Here is a 17675-nt window from a genome sequence, read left to right as displayed (position 1 = left end):
AGCGGCCGTCACAGGCGCAGATGGATGTATCACCTCCCAGCACCGCTGATGAGTGAGTAGGACAACTGCCCCAAATGAGCTTTAAGCAGAACTTTAGATGCAGTCAAAAGATTTGAAGTGAAATAAGGAACCAACCAGAGCATGTTGGGAGGATGAGGGACAACAAAGAGAAGAGGGTCACTTTCTGATTGACCTGTTGCTCTGCACAAACCTGTGGCTCAGCACATGCATGATGCAGATTTAGCCACTGAACAACCACTTTAGTTCATAATGCTGGTTTTCAATAATAACTATGGTGAAGACTGGAAGTTTTTGCACTATTTGTGGTTTTCATATTAGCCAATATTCCATATACTGAAAAAATACATTTTTAAAAAACTTTTTAAAAACTGCAATAGTTAATCATTTTACAGAATTACAAATAACTCGGAAAAATCCCAGATTTATTTTTAAAATTCACATATTAACTGTGAAAAACAGGCTGTGCAAAATGTCCACATCAAAAGTCTGTTTTTTTTTAAAATTGTGATTTGTCCTTTTATAACATTTGGCTGTAAAATAGTACCTACTGAATTAAATGATTGAAATCAACAAAACACACAAAAACTACAAAACAAAACAACATTTTAAAGATATCCAAATCCTAAAAATGTAACATTTTATTATCTTACACAATTTTTAAATTGTAAAATAAAAACATTCTACATATTCTAAAACTGTTTTACATAACTTCACTTTTTTTGTAAAACTACCAATAATTTCCAGTAAAATCCTAGAAAAAAGTTTTAATTTACATGTTGATTGTAAAGAGAAACACACAAAAAATGATATTTTATACAAATAATAATTTATTATTATATAATGTGTGAATGTAAAAACGCACTTTTATTTCAAACTAAAAAATTACAGATATTTGCTGTTATTTTACTTTAAAAAAAACATACAGATTTTAAAGTTTTTTAATTGAACTTTTAAAACTATCACCTTAATGAAATACATGAAGTGATCCAAACAGAACATTAACATTGTGCCTTCTGTGCGTCCATACTATAGAACTAGCTGTCCCTCAAACACTGAATCTTGTGACTAGTTAGTCTTATTTATAGGGGAAAAAACCTTCCCAACACCCAGGTCTTTTCACATTCCTGAGAGGAACCCACCCCCTTTCTAAAACAGAGAGATCTTATGGTGACAAATCTTCAAACCAACTTCCTCCTCTTCCTTTCAGCTGCAGTAATGGCCCAGTGAACTGGATTCTCTCTGTCCTGACTCACATCCTCTGTGCCATAACATTTATGCTGCCTATTCAGAAGCTGCTACATGAATCACAGCAGGCACCAGCTCAGCTCATCACATCCTGACTAATAGTCTGAATATTAGTCTGGGATGATGTGATATCAGAAACCATCTTACTGGAAAGCCACCACACGTACACACTGCTGTTTACAGTGTTCATTCTCGTCAACTTTGGCGCTGCTTGAGCACGAATCTGGTTAAGAATCTGACAAACCGAGGCGTTGACAGTCGATGTCTCATCCACGCTTTTAAGGCCTTGTTGTTCTCTCTGCAGCCAGGCCATACTTATCTCACACAAGAAACTGTATGTGAGCAGCAGAGCCGGCCCACGGCATAGGCGGCCTAGACCGTTGCCTAGGGCGCCATCTGGTGAGGGGGCGCCAAATGGCAGTCTCCCTCTCAGTCTTTCTTTCCTTTTTTTTTAAATTTTTTTTTAATTCACTTTCTTAATGCACCATTATGTTTACTCTCAGTCTCTCAACCTATAAATAACTACAAATTTTGTGAAACTTAAAATAAAACTCGTTTTCACTAATCATGACTCACAACTCTCGCGAGTTGTGAGTCACGCATGCATCCTTTTCCATCTGATCTGCGGCGCCGCCGCCGGGGCGGCGCCCCGCGCTACTACAGCATGCTGTTGAGTTTACAAGGTGAGTGAGTGGGGGATGGGCAGCGCATCCCATCAGTTTATTGATGAGATGGTCGTCGTCGTAGCGCTGTCATTTTTGTAAACATAAAACTTTTATCATGAAAAGGCAGTCCAAGCCTTCGGGTGCTGCTTTCAGAAAGCGAAGAAGAGAAGAGGAGGAGAAACGGGCTCAAAGTCGAGGTATATATTCTTTGGATAATGACATAATTCGACCTTTCATCTGGATGTCAATTTACGATTGTGCTAACGCTAGCTAAGTCAAATGCTACTTATTATGTGCTATAACCTACCTCTATTTGTTGAAACATCATACATTCTTGCCTGTGCCAGTTTATTTAATAGAGCAGACGTTTTACCTCGTTGGTTTAGTCACTTTTGTGCATAATCCACAAATTCATGTAATGTGCAAGCATGTTTCTTTTGATCAGATGCTCTGAGAAAATATCTACAGCCACGACAGGGGCCAACTGTAGAAGCTGCTGCAGAAGAGGCAGCAAGCTCGGTCTCACAGTTACCTTCTCCTGTGGCTGTTAGTGACAGTGACAGTGAACATTGTAAGTTGAAAGGATTACTAATGTTTATGTAATAGTTTTGTTGGAGTGGTATGAGATACTCCACTGTCTATGACTTATATATGTTATTATGTTGGCTCACCAAAAAGTCAATAATCTATTATTTGGTGTTTTACACAGCATCTCAAGCATTAAGCAGAAGCACAGCAGTGATTGAGACACAACTTCAAAATGTTGATGCTGGTGAGCATTACAATAGCAAAGTAGTAGCAATGTAATTATACGTCTTATATAAGATTTGAATCAAATCCATCCACTTTATGTTTTGTATTATATAATTTTCACAAAAACAATTGAGGAAAAAAAGTAATTCTTAAAGATCTATATGTTTTTGCTTTGTACAGGAGCAGTCAGTGAAGCACCAAGCAGCAGCACTGTAATTCTTCAGACACCACCTCAAACGGTTGAACCAGGTGAGTATTATACATTTTGTATTATATATAGGAATATACATTCATTCTATTATATATATATATATATATATATATATATATATATAAACTCGTGAGAAAAGCATACACAATTACTTAAACAATCAATACATCATGTTATGGTCATTTGTTGGCAAATAAAAGAAAGAGTAAAAAAAAAAAATCTTGGTGTTCTTCAAAAATATGGTACAATTTAGTGTTTTAGTTTGTTGCTCACTGTGTGCATTATCTTTATTTAATGCCAGAATGCAAATTATGCATACTTATCATACTTTGAAAAACAAATATATTTTCTGCATTTTATAGAAATATTTGAATCACAGTAAAAAAATAAATAAATAAAATTTATTTGTCCTGTCATTGACATCTTGTGTATTTTAATCTCTTACAGAAGGACCCAGCACCAGCAGTCTCAATACAATCCGCCAGCCTACAGGCGCTCCATCAACATCAACAGATGTATGTGAGCCCATCTCAGCAGCCCCCATTGATCCCGCTGATTGGCCACCCAACTTGTCTGATTCAGAGAGGACTGAATTGGTTAGTCGAGGACCACCTGTAATAAGGTCAGACTTCTCGTTCCCCAAAAAACAGGATGGAAGAAGTTGCCATCACCGCCATTTCTTCAGACTGTTGACCAATGGGGAAAAAATCAAAAGGTCATGGCTCATGTATTCAAAAAAGAAAGATAGTTTTTCTCGTTTTTCTCAGGTCTGGGAGGGGCTGCTAGTTGAGCAGCAGAAACAGGAAAAGCACAAACAAACGGGGACAAAAAAAAAAAAACACTTTGGGGGTGTTTTTGAAGAGGAAATAACAGTATGACATGGTTAAAACCTACAAAAAGTGGATTTTGCATGATATAGCTCCTATTGTTATGATTATGTTAACAAATTAAAGCAGGTCTTTAGTGTAGACACCTCTGCTGAATCTCTGCGCAGAGATTTATGGGAAAGTGTATTGGATTCGAAGGGGGGGGGGGGGCGCCGTATTACTATTTTGCCTAGGGTGCCTGTGAACCTAGGGCCGGCCCTGGTGAGCAGAAACAATCGGCTTGACTGAGTGCATTCCCACCAAGGTGTTAGGTTACATGGGCCTGGTCTATTTAAAAGATGACATCAGCAAGAAGGGACTTTGCAGCATTATCTTTGTCACTCAGCTTTTGAGAAATGGCACATCAGTCACCAATTATTTAATTTCTGGCATGACGTTGCGATATCAGGAAATAACCCGAGGCCTCTGCAGGATAATACTGAGATTACATTTATTACAAATGCTAATAAAAATCCACACCTAATCAATTCTCACCGTGAAATGATTTAAAGTGTCCCGTCCAGACTGTGGAAACTTCACAGCAGACGGTGAAAACGAAGCATTTCATTTACATGTGAAGAAATAAATCTCATCCATAAGTGATTGTACATTCATTCACCGGCTCACACACCACCTACTGGATTTTTAAAAAGCCACAATAATGCAATTAGCCGAACAAAGAAAATGGTAATCCACGAGTCAGTGTGACTGCATGGGTGGGATGAATCTGAAACGACCTGAGAAGGACTCTGAGGAATTTTCACACCAAAAAGCTCCAGGAGAGCCAGACTGAAACAGCAACTCTGTGGGTAGTGCAACTGAAACAACAACAGTAAAAAAAAGAAAAGAAAACATGCATTCAAAAGCAGGCATTTCTCCCAGGCTGCTTCCTGTGTTGCAGGTTTAGATGTAAATTATTTAGTGCAAAATGCAGCCCATTAATTAAATGGTGCAAAGAACTGCAAAGCTGTCATTCACACAGTCTGTATTTACAGATATCGGTAACAGTGTGATACATTATCAGACCAGCAGCACATTCATAGCTGGGGGTGGATGCACAGATGCTGATAAAGCAGATGTCCACAGTCCTCAACACATTCCAGGCAGCTTATAAAAACAAGGAGCAGAGCCCCGTCTCTGACTGTCTGCAGCAGTCACAGAGCTTCACATAAACACTTAGTGTTATAACCTGATGATCCCAGCGATGCTTCCCTCCCTCCCCTTCCACTGTCTCTGCAACAAGCACAGCAATCTGATCTCCAGCTCAGCCCTGTTTTTGGGAAGCACTCTGCATGTTTGGCCAAGGTGTGGGTCCTCGTCTGAAAACGTTCCATGACAGTGGAAGTTTCAGGCCACGTCTCCGTGTCTCTCTGCTGTCCACTGTGCTCGACTCCCTGCTAAATTCATCAGCCATTGTTTTCTCTGCACAGGCATTTATGATGTCACTGCAAACATAAGCTTTGTCCTCAGATGAAGGATCAGCCAGGGTTCGTGGCCTTATGGGGTCAAACAAACAGCAAATATGGACAGGGGATGACTTGGATCATGGGGTTGGGTGGACATTATGGTGGCCGTAAGAGAGCTTCATTTAAAGAGAAACAAAGAGCATCAACAGGGATGTTGGCAACATTTAATCATCTTTACATTAACCCTCATGTTGTCTTCATTTCCCAACTTTCTGAAAATTTGCAAAATATTCAGAAAGAAAAAGTGAAGAATAATTGAAGAATAATTGAAGGAAAATAAAGGCCTTTATGCTTTTAAATAAAGTCTACTTGCACATTTGTCAAAGTTGATTGTTGTCATGACTTTATTTTAACTTGTTTTCCCACTAAAATATTGATGGGATAAACACCAACTCCTAACCATCCACAAACTGTTGTTCCATTTATTCTTTTTTTGTGTGTTTTCATTTTTTTGTCATATATTTATTTTGTCTAATTTAATCAATTTATTCATTGATTCTTTTCTTTCATTCATTTCAACCAACTTATTCAGTTTTATCTCATGCACTCCTCTGTTTTTGTTCCTAAGAGCCCTGTAACAGTAAATTTCTCCTTTGTGAGATCAATGAAGTCTATCTTATCTTATCTTATCTTATCTTATCTTATCTTATCTTATCTTATCTTATCTTATCTTATCTTATCTTATCTTATCTTATCTTAGATGCTGGAAGCTTTTATCTGTCCAACCTGCAGAGGACGCTGCTGCTGCTGGACTGGAAACAGCCTGAAGAATCAGAGGAGGAATTATTCTGAAGATATGGAGAGAAAACACACGAGTAAACAGTGGAGCAGCTACAATCAGTGATTTCAGACACTGTTGGCTGATTTCGTCTGGAAGATATCAGATAAATGGAGGAAAACGTTCAATATTTCACATTAAAACAGCATGAAAGTGAATTAATGAGGCAGGTTCTCAGTTGTAAGGACATTAAATGATCCTTAAAAACAGAATTTACAAAGTGATGTTGTGGGTCCAGAGGCTCAAAGTGTGACATTTACCAAACTGTGTGGAATTATGAGAGTCAAACATACCAATGAAGCAATGAAATGGGAAAGAATGAGTGAAGTTCTTCAAAGTTTCAATGAATTAATCCAATCCAAAAGACATTTTCATGAATGTGGAAAAATGACAGGAAATGGTTTAAAGCAAAGACAGAAAAAATCAGGAAGTGATCAAATCCAAGAAGAGACTAAAGGAGAGCAGAACACTAAACTATTGAGCTTCCACATTGAAATGAGGAGTGGATTAAAGTCCACAGCAGCAGACAAAGAAGAAGATGAAGCCAGAGAAGGTTTGGATTCCTCAGGTGACATGTAGAGTGTAGATTCCCTCTCTGACTGTAGTTCCTGTAAAACAGCTTCTCAGGACATTTAGTGTTGAAATGGACTCATCACTTCTGGGATTGATTCTTCTTGATTCTTCCTAAAAGCTTCATATTTATAGAATTAGAAAGAAATGGAAAATGTTCCCAAACACACATTTTCACCACAAACGGATCCATCAGGTTTCCTGCTTCGTTTCCCTGACAACAGTGACGTTACGGCCGTTCCTGTTCCTCAAATTAGTTCTGCTTTTACTGTCTTCATGTTGCAGCTTCTTTTCTCCGTCTGAAGGTGAGTAAAAGACACTTTAAACTGTTTTTATCTGTCATATAGGTATGTCACAATGAAACTGATTCAATCATTCATCGTATTTTAACTCAAAAACAACACTGTTGTGACACAACTGAAATATTAAGTAAAAAAATCTTTTAAGAAAAAATCTTCAGACATTTTTGGGTGTTCCCAACCAGCAGGAGTTATAAAACTGATACAAATACTGCTGAAATAAATGTGTTTTATAAATAATTGTCATTTCATGGGCCAGACCAGATATTGGTACCATCTCAGGTCACCAAACCTAAGTGGTACTAAAATGTACATTGTGTTGATGTGACAGCCTTTCCTCACTGGCAGCTTTATCACTTATTTGTGAAACCGTCACATTCACCATAACCGCTGTATTGCACAATTCATTTCACCCTCTGAAGCCACAGTTGCAAAACTGCAACATTTTTTAAGGCTGTCTGGCTGTGCTCATTTCTGACTGAATGTAGACAAACACTACATATCCCATCATCCCACACTCTGAACTGCAAACATTTTTGTCAGGAAAATCTTTATACTGTCAGACATTCTATCTTCCAAGTTCAAACAACAAGTCTTCCTCTGATCCCCAGCTCTCTCTTTAGCAACAGTTTCAGCTGTTTTCTAAGTAAATATTTGACATGTACTATTTTTTTTCATCCTAAAGGTGTTTTGTGATGAAATTATTTTTTTTTTAAAAAGTACAATACAGTTGAAGATGAAATGAATATCCCCCATATGAAATTTTAAGTTTTTGGGAAAAAAATTCCCAAGTGTTGACAAACAGATCAAAGAATTTTTAGCATGGCTTTTCCAAACATTCTAGTTTTATTTTGGATTCTTACATTATTTCACTTTCCACACAGAAATAAAATTATTTAACAAAAATCAAAAACTACCAGGGTCAAAAATGATTAGCCTCCTTAAAAACTGACCTTTTTATTGAGCCAAACCACAAACCACTTTTGTCCAATCATGTGCTTTAACTCTGTGATGCTCACAGCTTGTAATCAGTCAATCAGTGGAGTTAACAATGGGGGTTGTTCTACACTTTATGCACAGTATAAAAACTTTGTTAAAGATTTGAGCTGTCACTTGAGAAAGCATCATGTCAAAAAAATCAGCTCAGACTTCAGACAAAGAATTGTTGATGCTTCCAAAGCAGGAGAAGGATCTACAAAGTTATCACAGCATTTCCAAGTGTTAAGAAGTGGAGTGAGAAGTCTAAAGAAGACATACAAAGAGAGCCACACAGTACAGAACAAGTCTGGCAGAGGGAGGAAGCCAAAGATTTTAAAGATTCTGGAAAGAAAATTTGTGAGAGATGTGTCTAAAGATGCTAGAACAACCATCAGAACACTGGTTAATGACTGAGACAAGTCAGGAATTCTAGTGTCAAAGAAGACACAGAAATAGACTGAACCCTAACCCTCCACTTCTGCAGAAGAGACACCTTCAAGCCAGACTGAAGTTTGCTCAGGACAACCTGGAGAGAGATTATGAATACTGGAAGCATGTCCTTTGGTCAGATGAGACCAAACTAGAGCTCTTTGGCCATGAAATGTTGCTGATGTTTGGAGAAAGAAGGAAGAGGTGTAGAACCCAATGTATTTGTTCTCAGTTCTAAATATGAATTGTTCTTATTAGTACAACTTCAGTGCAACAGTTGTAGGATGGAAATGATTAACATTTGATTTTAAATAATGCATGTTTAACAGTAGGACTGTGTGGACCATATCTTTCTGTACAAGGATCTCCATTCACACTCATGACTTTGGAGTATCTGTATGAAGGTATTTCAGGTGCAAAATGTTTGAGCACTTTTAACATCGAATTTGTAGTTGTGTACATTGAATTTGCATGTGTATCAGCAAATCTGAATTCACACACTCTATGAGTTGTGTACTTGTAAAATAATTTCTTGTATGTGTCGATTTTTTTCTTCCCACAAATACAACACAAAAATACACATTCACAAAATCGTAATTACAGGTGCACAAATCCTTCTCTACAAGTCACATATTTCAACACTGACACGCTCACATTTTGTATGGAGAGAGTATAGGCTTTGATTTCAATAAACTAAGAGGAATGGATAAGTTATTTGTGTCATTGGGAAATGCGCATTATCGAGATTAGAGCAGACCAGCCGTCCAAAACAAGAACTCCCTGCACTCTCTCCATCGTGAAATTCCACACCCGGAAGTCGGTAAAGCGACCTCGGATGGAATAGTAACCTCTGATTGGCTGGGCGGGCAAAGCGTCTGTCTGACTGTCCGAAAAGTCTGTCAGTCTCAGAGCATAGAATTTATACACAGATCGGATCGTTTTATAGTTTTGCACCAAATATCTCAGCGGGACCGGAAGTACGATTTCTGATTTGCACCTGTAGAAAACAGAGAATGTGTGACTCGTGGGGAGGATTCGAGTGGTTGTAAGTAGCAATTTGTGTTTGTGTGTTAGAGGACACAGCTATTTTCATGGTAAATTATTTCACATACTTATTGCACAAGTTCACATTCAGATTTGCACATACTCAAATTCTCACTTCAACTTCACTTCGTACAATACAGGTGCACAAGTATGTTTTGCACTTAGTGTGCTGCAACAATAGGTGCAAAATGTGAGCATGTCAGTGTTGAAATATGTGACTTGTGGAGAAGGATTTGTGCACCTGTAAATGTGATTTTGTGAATGTGTATTTTTGTGTTGTATTTGTGGGAAGAAAAAAATCGACACATACAAGAAATTATCTTACAAGTACACAACTCGTAGAGTGTGGGAAACCAGATTTGCTGATACACATACAAATTCAATGTACACAACTCCAAATTTGATGCTACAGGTGCTCAAACATTTTGCACCTGAAATACCTTCATACAAATGTTTCTGTAGACTTCTGAGATCATTTTGTTGCTGCCATCATGTGTTCCATCATCAGTGAAGATTAATGAGTCCGTCCCAGAAGAAGCCATTCAAACCCAAGCCATGACATTACCTCCACTGTGTTCACAGATGATTTTATATGTTTGGGATCGTGAGTAGATCTTTTCTTTCTCCAAACTTTAGCCTTCCCATCACTTTGGTAAAGGTTCATCTTTGTTTCATCAGCACAAAAAGCTTTGTCTCAGAATATTTGAGGTTCATCTCTGTACTTTTCTTCTTGCTAATGAGTGGTTTACATCCTCTGGTGAATTCTCTGTACTTTTGTTCATGAAGTCTTCTGCTAACAGTAGATTGTGATGCCTTCACTGACAGTTGTTTTAGGTTCTTTCTTTACAGCTCTCACAATGTTTCTGTCATCAGCTGCTGCTGGTTTCTTTGGTCTATCTGTTCCACGTCTGTTGCTTTGTCCACCAGTGGTTTCTTTCTTCTTCAGGACATTCCAAATGGTTGCATTTGCTATGGCCAATGTTTGTTTAATGGCTCTGACTGATTTTCCATCTTCTCTCAGCTTCACAATTGCTTGTTTTCCACCCATAGACAGCTCTCTGGTTTTCATGTTGGTTACATCTCTAACTATAGATGCAGTCTGCACAGATAAAACCCAAATCTGAAACTGAACATAGACATTGAGCACTATTTATTGTTTGAATAATCAATGTAATAGGACACACCGGGGCAACAAAACACACCTGTCTGTCACATGTTGCAGTATTTCTGGTCACATTAAAAATGGGTGGGTTCAACAAAAAGGTGCTATCTTCTAAGTTGTCTATCAAATCCTGATGTAAATACCTGGAAATAAAAGCTGAAATGTTGATCTCTTGTCTCGTATTCATTGTTTGATGTCAATATACTGAACTTTATGTAATAGTATCGGTACTGAAACACACCCGTTTCCTGTTCTTAAATCAATGCATCTGCATCTATACCAGCTATCTTTCCATCAGTCATCATGTTCTGACCTTTGTTCCTGTTTCTTATCTGCATGACCTGACTACAGTCTGTTCCTGGTGTGTTTTACAGCTCTGTTACTCTGTAAATGATTCTCTGACCCACCCAGAGAACCTTTAATTTACAGTCAGAGCCTTACTGAGAATATTACTCACAGCTCCAAACTGCCACATCATCATTTAATTCATCTGTATTGATTTCATCTCTCTAAAGAATGTGAGATAATATTCTGATCAGACTGATGGTTTCAGGTAGAACGTCTCTGGAGCTGCCGAGGTAACATGACACCTGTTAGATTATTGGAGCAGCTGCTATGAGAAGTTCTGACAGGATACAGCAAACTTTAGAGTAACTGATTTCTGATCACCTCTTTAACCAATATTTTACTTTCGCATTATGAATGTACATATTCCAAATAATGGCGTAGTGGTTAGCACTTTCGCCTTGCAGCAAGAAGATCTCTGGTTCGACTCATGGGGTGGGCCTGGGATCTTTCTGCATGGAGTTTGCATGTTCTCCCTGAGCATGCGTGGGTTTCCTCCGGGTACTCCGGCTTCCTCCCACAGTCCAAAAATATGCTGACGTTAACTGAGTACTCTAAATTGCCTGTAGGTGTGAATGCGAGTGTGATTGTTCGTCTGTGTACGTAGCCCTGCGACAGACTGGCGACCTGTCCAGGGTGTCCCCTGCCTTCGCCCGAGTCAGCTGGGATAGGCTCCAGCACCCCCCGCGACCCTAATGAGGATAAAGCGATGGATAGAGAGAGGATGTTCCAAATAAGAAACTTTTTAATAAGTTTTTAGTTCTTTCTAAGGGAGTGGAAGCAAGAAGGTGCAGCAGGTTAATGATTTATGATAATAAAGTCCAACAAAGGAGCTCTTTGATCTGTTTGAGGTGTTTCAGAGTGACGGCAGCCTGCAGACTCAGAGGACCGGTGACAGAGAAGCAGCCCAGGATTTTCTGTGTTTCTGCTCAAACCCAGACAGCAGAGATCTGTACTGGTGGGAAGAAGCTCAGTAAGTAGAACTTTGATTGATTGCAGTCTCTGAGGTTCCTCCTTCATCACCAACAATCAAACATGAGGCTCAGTGTCTTTAAAAGCAAGTGTGCAGACAGAGAGAATTTTTCTTCCAGAGGACACAGACATCCCATCAGACTGAGGACTGGACATTTCATCTGATCCTGTTTTATCCTCGACACTAAACTGGTGACTGAAATGTGCTGTTTAGTGAGACTCAGTTTGTTGTTTGGACTCAGTGGCGTCATCAGAGCTGGACATCCCAAGCTGTAGCCCCCAGTGTTTATGAAGAGCCCTGGATCTGGTTCATGGATCAGTCCAGTCATTAAACTCCCCAAAATAAGAGCAGAGCACTGATCCAGCTGTAGCTGATGTTGTGTGTCATGAGTTTGTGTGGTTTACAGACGGAGTGCTTGTTAGAAAACTGGTTGATCTGCTTTAGCTGGCAGGGTGTCTGCTTTTGGATCCTTCAGCCAATCAGTGAGTGAGAGGAAATCTCTCGTTTGTTCATGATGTTGATTTTTCTTGTGAGAGGTGTGTTTCGTCCCTGGTTTGTTAACTCTGACTGAAGTTTTAGTTTTTATCAAGCCGACTTCCACAAATAAAGTCTGGCTTTGTTGAACTTGTTTCATAGTTCATCCCTCTGTTGTGGTGTTTGTTCTGAACTATTTTCGTTGATCATTCAGAGCATGTCTTCAGATGTGAAGAGCTTCTTTCAGACTCCTTCAGAGTCTTTCTGGATCAGTGCACCAAGGAGCAGCTTCTACAAATACAGAGCATTATGGGATAGAAACTGCTGATAGGAAGCCTGAAGTGAGTGTAAAGGTTAGTTGAAGCTGGACCTGATTGAGGCTGGTGAGCTTTGGAAGCAGCCTGTTTGTCGTCCAGGAGTCAGTGAGAGACTTAGACGGTAATTTAACTTGTGGACAGCAGAGGGAGTTATTGCAGTTCTAGTTAAAGCAGCAGTTGGAGCTGCAGTGACTGAGGCTTGAAATAGAGGAAAAACGAGAAACCATAAAACAGAGAACTAAAGAGGAAAATCCTGAGGAGCAGCAGAACCATTTGGAGCTTTACTTTCTGAAGGACCTCGTCCAAAATCTACCATAAAAATATTGGACATTAATATGATTTTCAACTTTCACTCTGTTATATTTTGAAGCATCATCAATCCTGATCATATCTAACAAATATTCATTCACTTCTCAGATTTTAACTTTTCAGATTGCAGTTTATTTGCGTTGTACAGATGTTGACAAAATGACATAAAGAAGTGTTTTCTATATAATATATGTTAAAGGGATATTTTAACAGTGTGGTACTACTAATACCACAGAGTGTAGCTGAAAGCAAAGTGTGTAAAATTGCAAAGTTTCGTGATTTTGGTATCAATAGACCTTAGCATACTGATCAATTGTTAATGCTTCATTTGTGGAACATTTGCGTCTCAATAGATTCTACAATTTCCTCATGTTCCCTGAACGTCTCACAGACTATGGTAGATGCTGCTGGGTTCTCAGACAAGTGTATGACCAACAATGAATGAAAGAAATGCTGCTGTAAGGTGTTCTCATGTCAGATTTATCCAAGCTGACACCAAGTCATTTTATCTCCATCATCTGTTTTCAGAGTTTTCTACCAGTGGAGCTCACAGTGAATACCACAATTGATCAGTTTCATTTAATGTGGAATGCCAAAATCATGACTGTGGTTAGTATTCACTTAGTTTTGCTGCTCTAGTGCTGTGTGAACTTTTTATAATGAGGTGTGTCTGACTCACACCTCTCCCTCTCCACTAGCCTCCTCCTCTCTTCTCATTTAGTTTTGAAGAATATCATCCACAGACTGCTTTATTTTTAGAATATGCAGCAGCTGAATATCTCTCAGAGCACCACATGCTTTCCTTTTGGAGTCTGTTTCCATTTTCTTGTGAAGCAATACATGGCATGGATCTGGTCCCTCTCTCTGTTCCTTTGCATCAAATGACGTTAACTTGTGGGTTGGTTGAGGCTGACATGACCGTTGGCTTTCAGTCTCAGCTCCCAGTAGAGGAGGAGCAGCTGATGCTTGGTAAGGATTTAGCCGTGGACAAAGTGTGGGCCGGCTGGTAATCTGAATATATCAAAGCAGCCGACACCACGCCCTGCAGGGACTTCCGAGTGAAGTTTTTAGACTCTGATGGGGAGACTCCAGGTGATATTTTCCCACCCTGTGTCGTTACTTGAGCTGCCTCAGATGCTGCACAAGTCGTGGTTGAGCCACAGTGTTTGGAGTTGCTAGGAACGTTCCAGATAGACCAGCAAGCTGTTTCTAGGACTGAGCTGGTGGCAGCACAGAAAGCAGATTCTGTTTTGTCTCCGTTGTTTGACAGAATTGTGTCAGCACCAACAGTGAGGAACAGCACTCAATGCTATTTCCTCCAGATGCATGTTAAACATACCAGATCTCCTGAGTTTCATGCTCAGAGCCAGGGTGCTTTGGAACACTTCCTTTACTCAGTGATGTCATTTGGTTTCAGCATTCGATGAACTGGAAAGTTGCTGGTCTCTCCGGGTGTGCAGTGTGTTTGGAGGACATGGTAGTTTATAGCCTAGCCGCGCTAGACAACCCACGGCAATGAATTTAATTCTCTGCCAGGGTGGGTCGAGTTACCGTCCATAAGGCTCGAGGTTGGATTCTCCTAAAACTGGCCGGACGAATCACCATGAAGTGCAGAGTCAGAAGGTGGGCGTAACTAAGTGACGACAGAGGCGCGACGATTCTGACAGAAACAACCGGAAACAACTCGCCTAGCCACGCTAGACAACCCACGGCAACAGTCGTTGAGCTCCACTAGCACCGACTCTGAATAATCTTTCTGTTAACATGTCTGTAATATACTTGAGCTTCACCCATTGACTGTATAAATAAGGCTTCACCGAACTCCCGCATCCTCTGATTTCCAGCGCTCTAGGAGCCTATTCGTTGCGCTGATTGGTTGTATACCTACCCAATTGCTGCAGAGGGATTTGATAGACAACCTTTTAGCCCGCCTCCCTCCCTGTCGAGTGTGAATAGACCCTTGTGCCTTCAGAACATGGGTCTAGCGCGGCTTGGCTAGGTGGTTTATTCATGCACTTGATGGGTGCATGCTAACTGTGTGTGTGTTCTGTTTGATAGCTGCTCCGGCCACAGTAACTATCAACTTGACAAAATGAGAGTTTTCCAAGGTCACTGTAACATACGTTGGGAAGATGGTGGGCCAAGGCCAAGTCCATCCAGAGCCAAGATCTCAGCTGTGCAGCAGTTTCCCCAACCAGAAACCAAAAAGGAGCTGAGACGTCTTTTGGGAATAGTAGGTTATGCGAAAACTTTGCATCGTTATTCTCCCTGCTGACAGACCTGTTAAAGGAGAGAGCTGAGTTTATCTGGACTCTACAATGTCAGGAGGCATTTCAAGGTGTAAAAGCTCTGTTGTTTTAAGCTCCAGTGTTATTGGAAGCACAGAGAGATGCCAACCAAGTGGATGCTGGGGTGTTGTTGTTGTTGTTGTTGCTTTTTGTAGGAGAATGCCCTGAGCATGGGTTGTCCTGTGAGTTTCTTTTCAAAGAAGATTAATAAACATGAACTAAACTACTTAGTCACTGAAAAGGAGACAATGGTTCTGGTGTGAACTTTGCAGCACTTCAATGTTTCCATTGATTGTGAAGTGTTGCCCCTGGTGGTTTTTACTGCCCATCATCACATAGTCAGTGTAAAACCCAAACCAGAGACTGATGCATTGGACTTTATTTCTCCAACCGTACAGTTAACACGTTGACCATATTAAGGTGTTGAGGAGGGTCATTAGACTGAACTGGTTCTACCTCTGTAGGCCTCCACTCAGGTTACTTTGGTCTAAACATCGTCTCTCCTCTTGGATCCACACCTCTTGTCTGTAGTTTGTTTCCTCATTTGTTTCTCGCCGGTAACACTCACACACATGCCTCACTCATCCACCAACACTACTGACACTTGGATTCCTCACACCCATAGGCATCAGTTTAGGGGGGGACGGTGGGGACGTGTCCCCCCCACTTTTTGTCAGGGGTCATTTTGTCTCCAACACATTCAAATTCTTCACATGTAAGCTGTTGTAAACCCAGTTATTTTCAGTAGTCTAGAAAATTCCGATGCTCCTGAACGCACCATCCGCACTCGGCCGAGAGTTGCACAGACATGCTGCACACCTTCGTGAGGTTAAAAAAAAACAAAAAAAAAAACAAAATGCGCAGATGCTAAATTTGCGCCTGTGCCAAGTGGAAGCTCCGACCAGAGGCGTGCAGGGGCAAAATTTCGACCCGGGAGAATTAGTACTATAGCGGCCCACAGACCTCTCTACTGACATTTACCGATAGCTCTACAGCTTGAGCCTCCACCTTTAGTGTGGTGGTTGTGAGTTCGAGCCCAGCTTGTGGCATTTTGCCGCCATTCTTCGACATTTTCTCAAAGTGCTGTGGTCTCCGTCCCCCCCACTTTTAAAAACAAACTGACGCCCTTGCTCACACCTCAAGCTCATCATTGTTTGTCCTTTTGAAAAGAAACATAGTTGTGGCATCTTAAACTTGTTTCTCCTCTTTGTCAGTGGTTGTGAGCTAGCTTGTGACAAGTGCTATTGTGATCCCCAGATATCTCATAAATCAAAAAAATGAAACAGTTTCACTGCTAATGAAAATATCTACAACAGCTGCTTTAATCATGCAGACTGGTGGTGATTTGTAAACTGTGCTGCTGTTTCTGCAGTAATTATTCATTTTGTCTGTCATATCTGTTGGATCTTTACAGGGTGAAAGATGACGACGCCTCAAGAAATCATTCTGAGGACTTTGGAAGAGTTGGGAGACGAGGACTTTGAACAATTCAAATGGTACTTGAACCAGGAAGGAGTCCTAGAAGACTTCAAATCAATCCCAAAGAGTCGACTGGAGAAGGCAAACAGGTTCACCACTGTGGATCAAATGGTCCAGATCTATGGTACCACAAATGTCATTAAAGTCACTGAGAAGGTTTTAATGAAGATGAAGAAAACTGAACTGGAGAGGAAAATCTCAAGAAGCATCAAAAAACCTAAAGGTAAGTCAGGTGAAGGTTAAAAGTGAGATGTTTCAGAGATACCAAGGAGAATACATAGATGTTAGAATGATTAATTACCATGATCCATTAATACAAAGTGTCCTTGTTAAACTGTAACCAACAAATCAAATCTGACAAAATCTGGGGACAACACAAAACACATTATCCACCTGGAAATCATTGGTTTGAATCTGCCAATATTTTCTGACCTCATTCTTTGTGTCTCCACACACAGGAGACACATTACTAATCAAAAAAAAAAAAAAGAAGAAAAATAAACCACATAAAAACTGCCCCCAAAATTTGACAGAAACATAAAACATTACAACCAAAGCAAACACACTGCAATTGGTGTCTCCAGTGTCTTAGTTTAAGACTTCGTCCACACTAATGTGGACATTTTCCAAGAAAGATATCATCACTCTTCACACACTACACTTAAAAAATGACACAACCATTATTTTGTACATCTGTACATGTGACAATGCAGAAAAGACTGACGTGTATGAGTGGACTGGTTGGTAAAGGTGTGTCCATGTGTGAGTAAGAGACAGAGATGGTGGGAGACAGTGGAGTGGAATTAGTAATCTGCAGTACATTATACTTTCAATACTTCTAAATGTACACAAACACACATTTCTCAATACACACATACACAAAATGAGCTCCACAGCAGTTATTGGAAAGAAGCCTAATTAGTGTTGCTGCTAACCTGCTCCAGAGGAGGTCATGTTCAGAGTTTGGAATTTAATCATCTGTTAGAAGCATCTTCCTTTCACC

General features: G+C 40.0%; 1 protein-coding gene and 1 long non-coding RNA gene across 4 annotated transcripts in view; both read left to right on the top strand.

Moving 5' to 3' along the window:
* Positions 1–17675, top strand: part of LOC127531948 (NACHT, LRR and PYD domains-containing protein 12-like) — a 211280-nt gene that overhangs the window by 151348 nt on the left and 42257 nt on the right. The window lies entirely within an intron of this gene.
* On the top strand, positions 1612–3640 carry LOC127532048 (uncharacterized). 3 transcript variants are annotated; one of them, XR_007939258.1, is made up of 5 exons: positions 1612–1949; positions 2055–2502; positions 2641–2703; positions 2865–2933; positions 3343–3640. It is a non-coding gene; the product is annotated as an uncharacterized LOC127532048 (long non-coding RNA). The 3 variants fall into 3 exon arrangements; XR_007939259.1 differs by having other exon boundaries at positions 1617–2128; positions 2377–2502; XR_007939257.1 differs by having other exon boundaries at positions 1623–2502.

Source organism: Acanthochromis polyacanthus, chromosome 22 (assembly GCF_021347895.1).
Source record: "Acanthochromis polyacanthus isolate Apoly-LR-REF ecotype Palm Island chromosome 22, KAUST_Apoly_ChrSc, whole genome shotgun sequence".
NCBI lineage: Eukaryota > Metazoa > Chordata > Actinopteri > Pomacentridae > Acanthochromis > Acanthochromis polyacanthus.
This window is presented reverse-complemented; position numbering and strand designations above follow the sequence as displayed.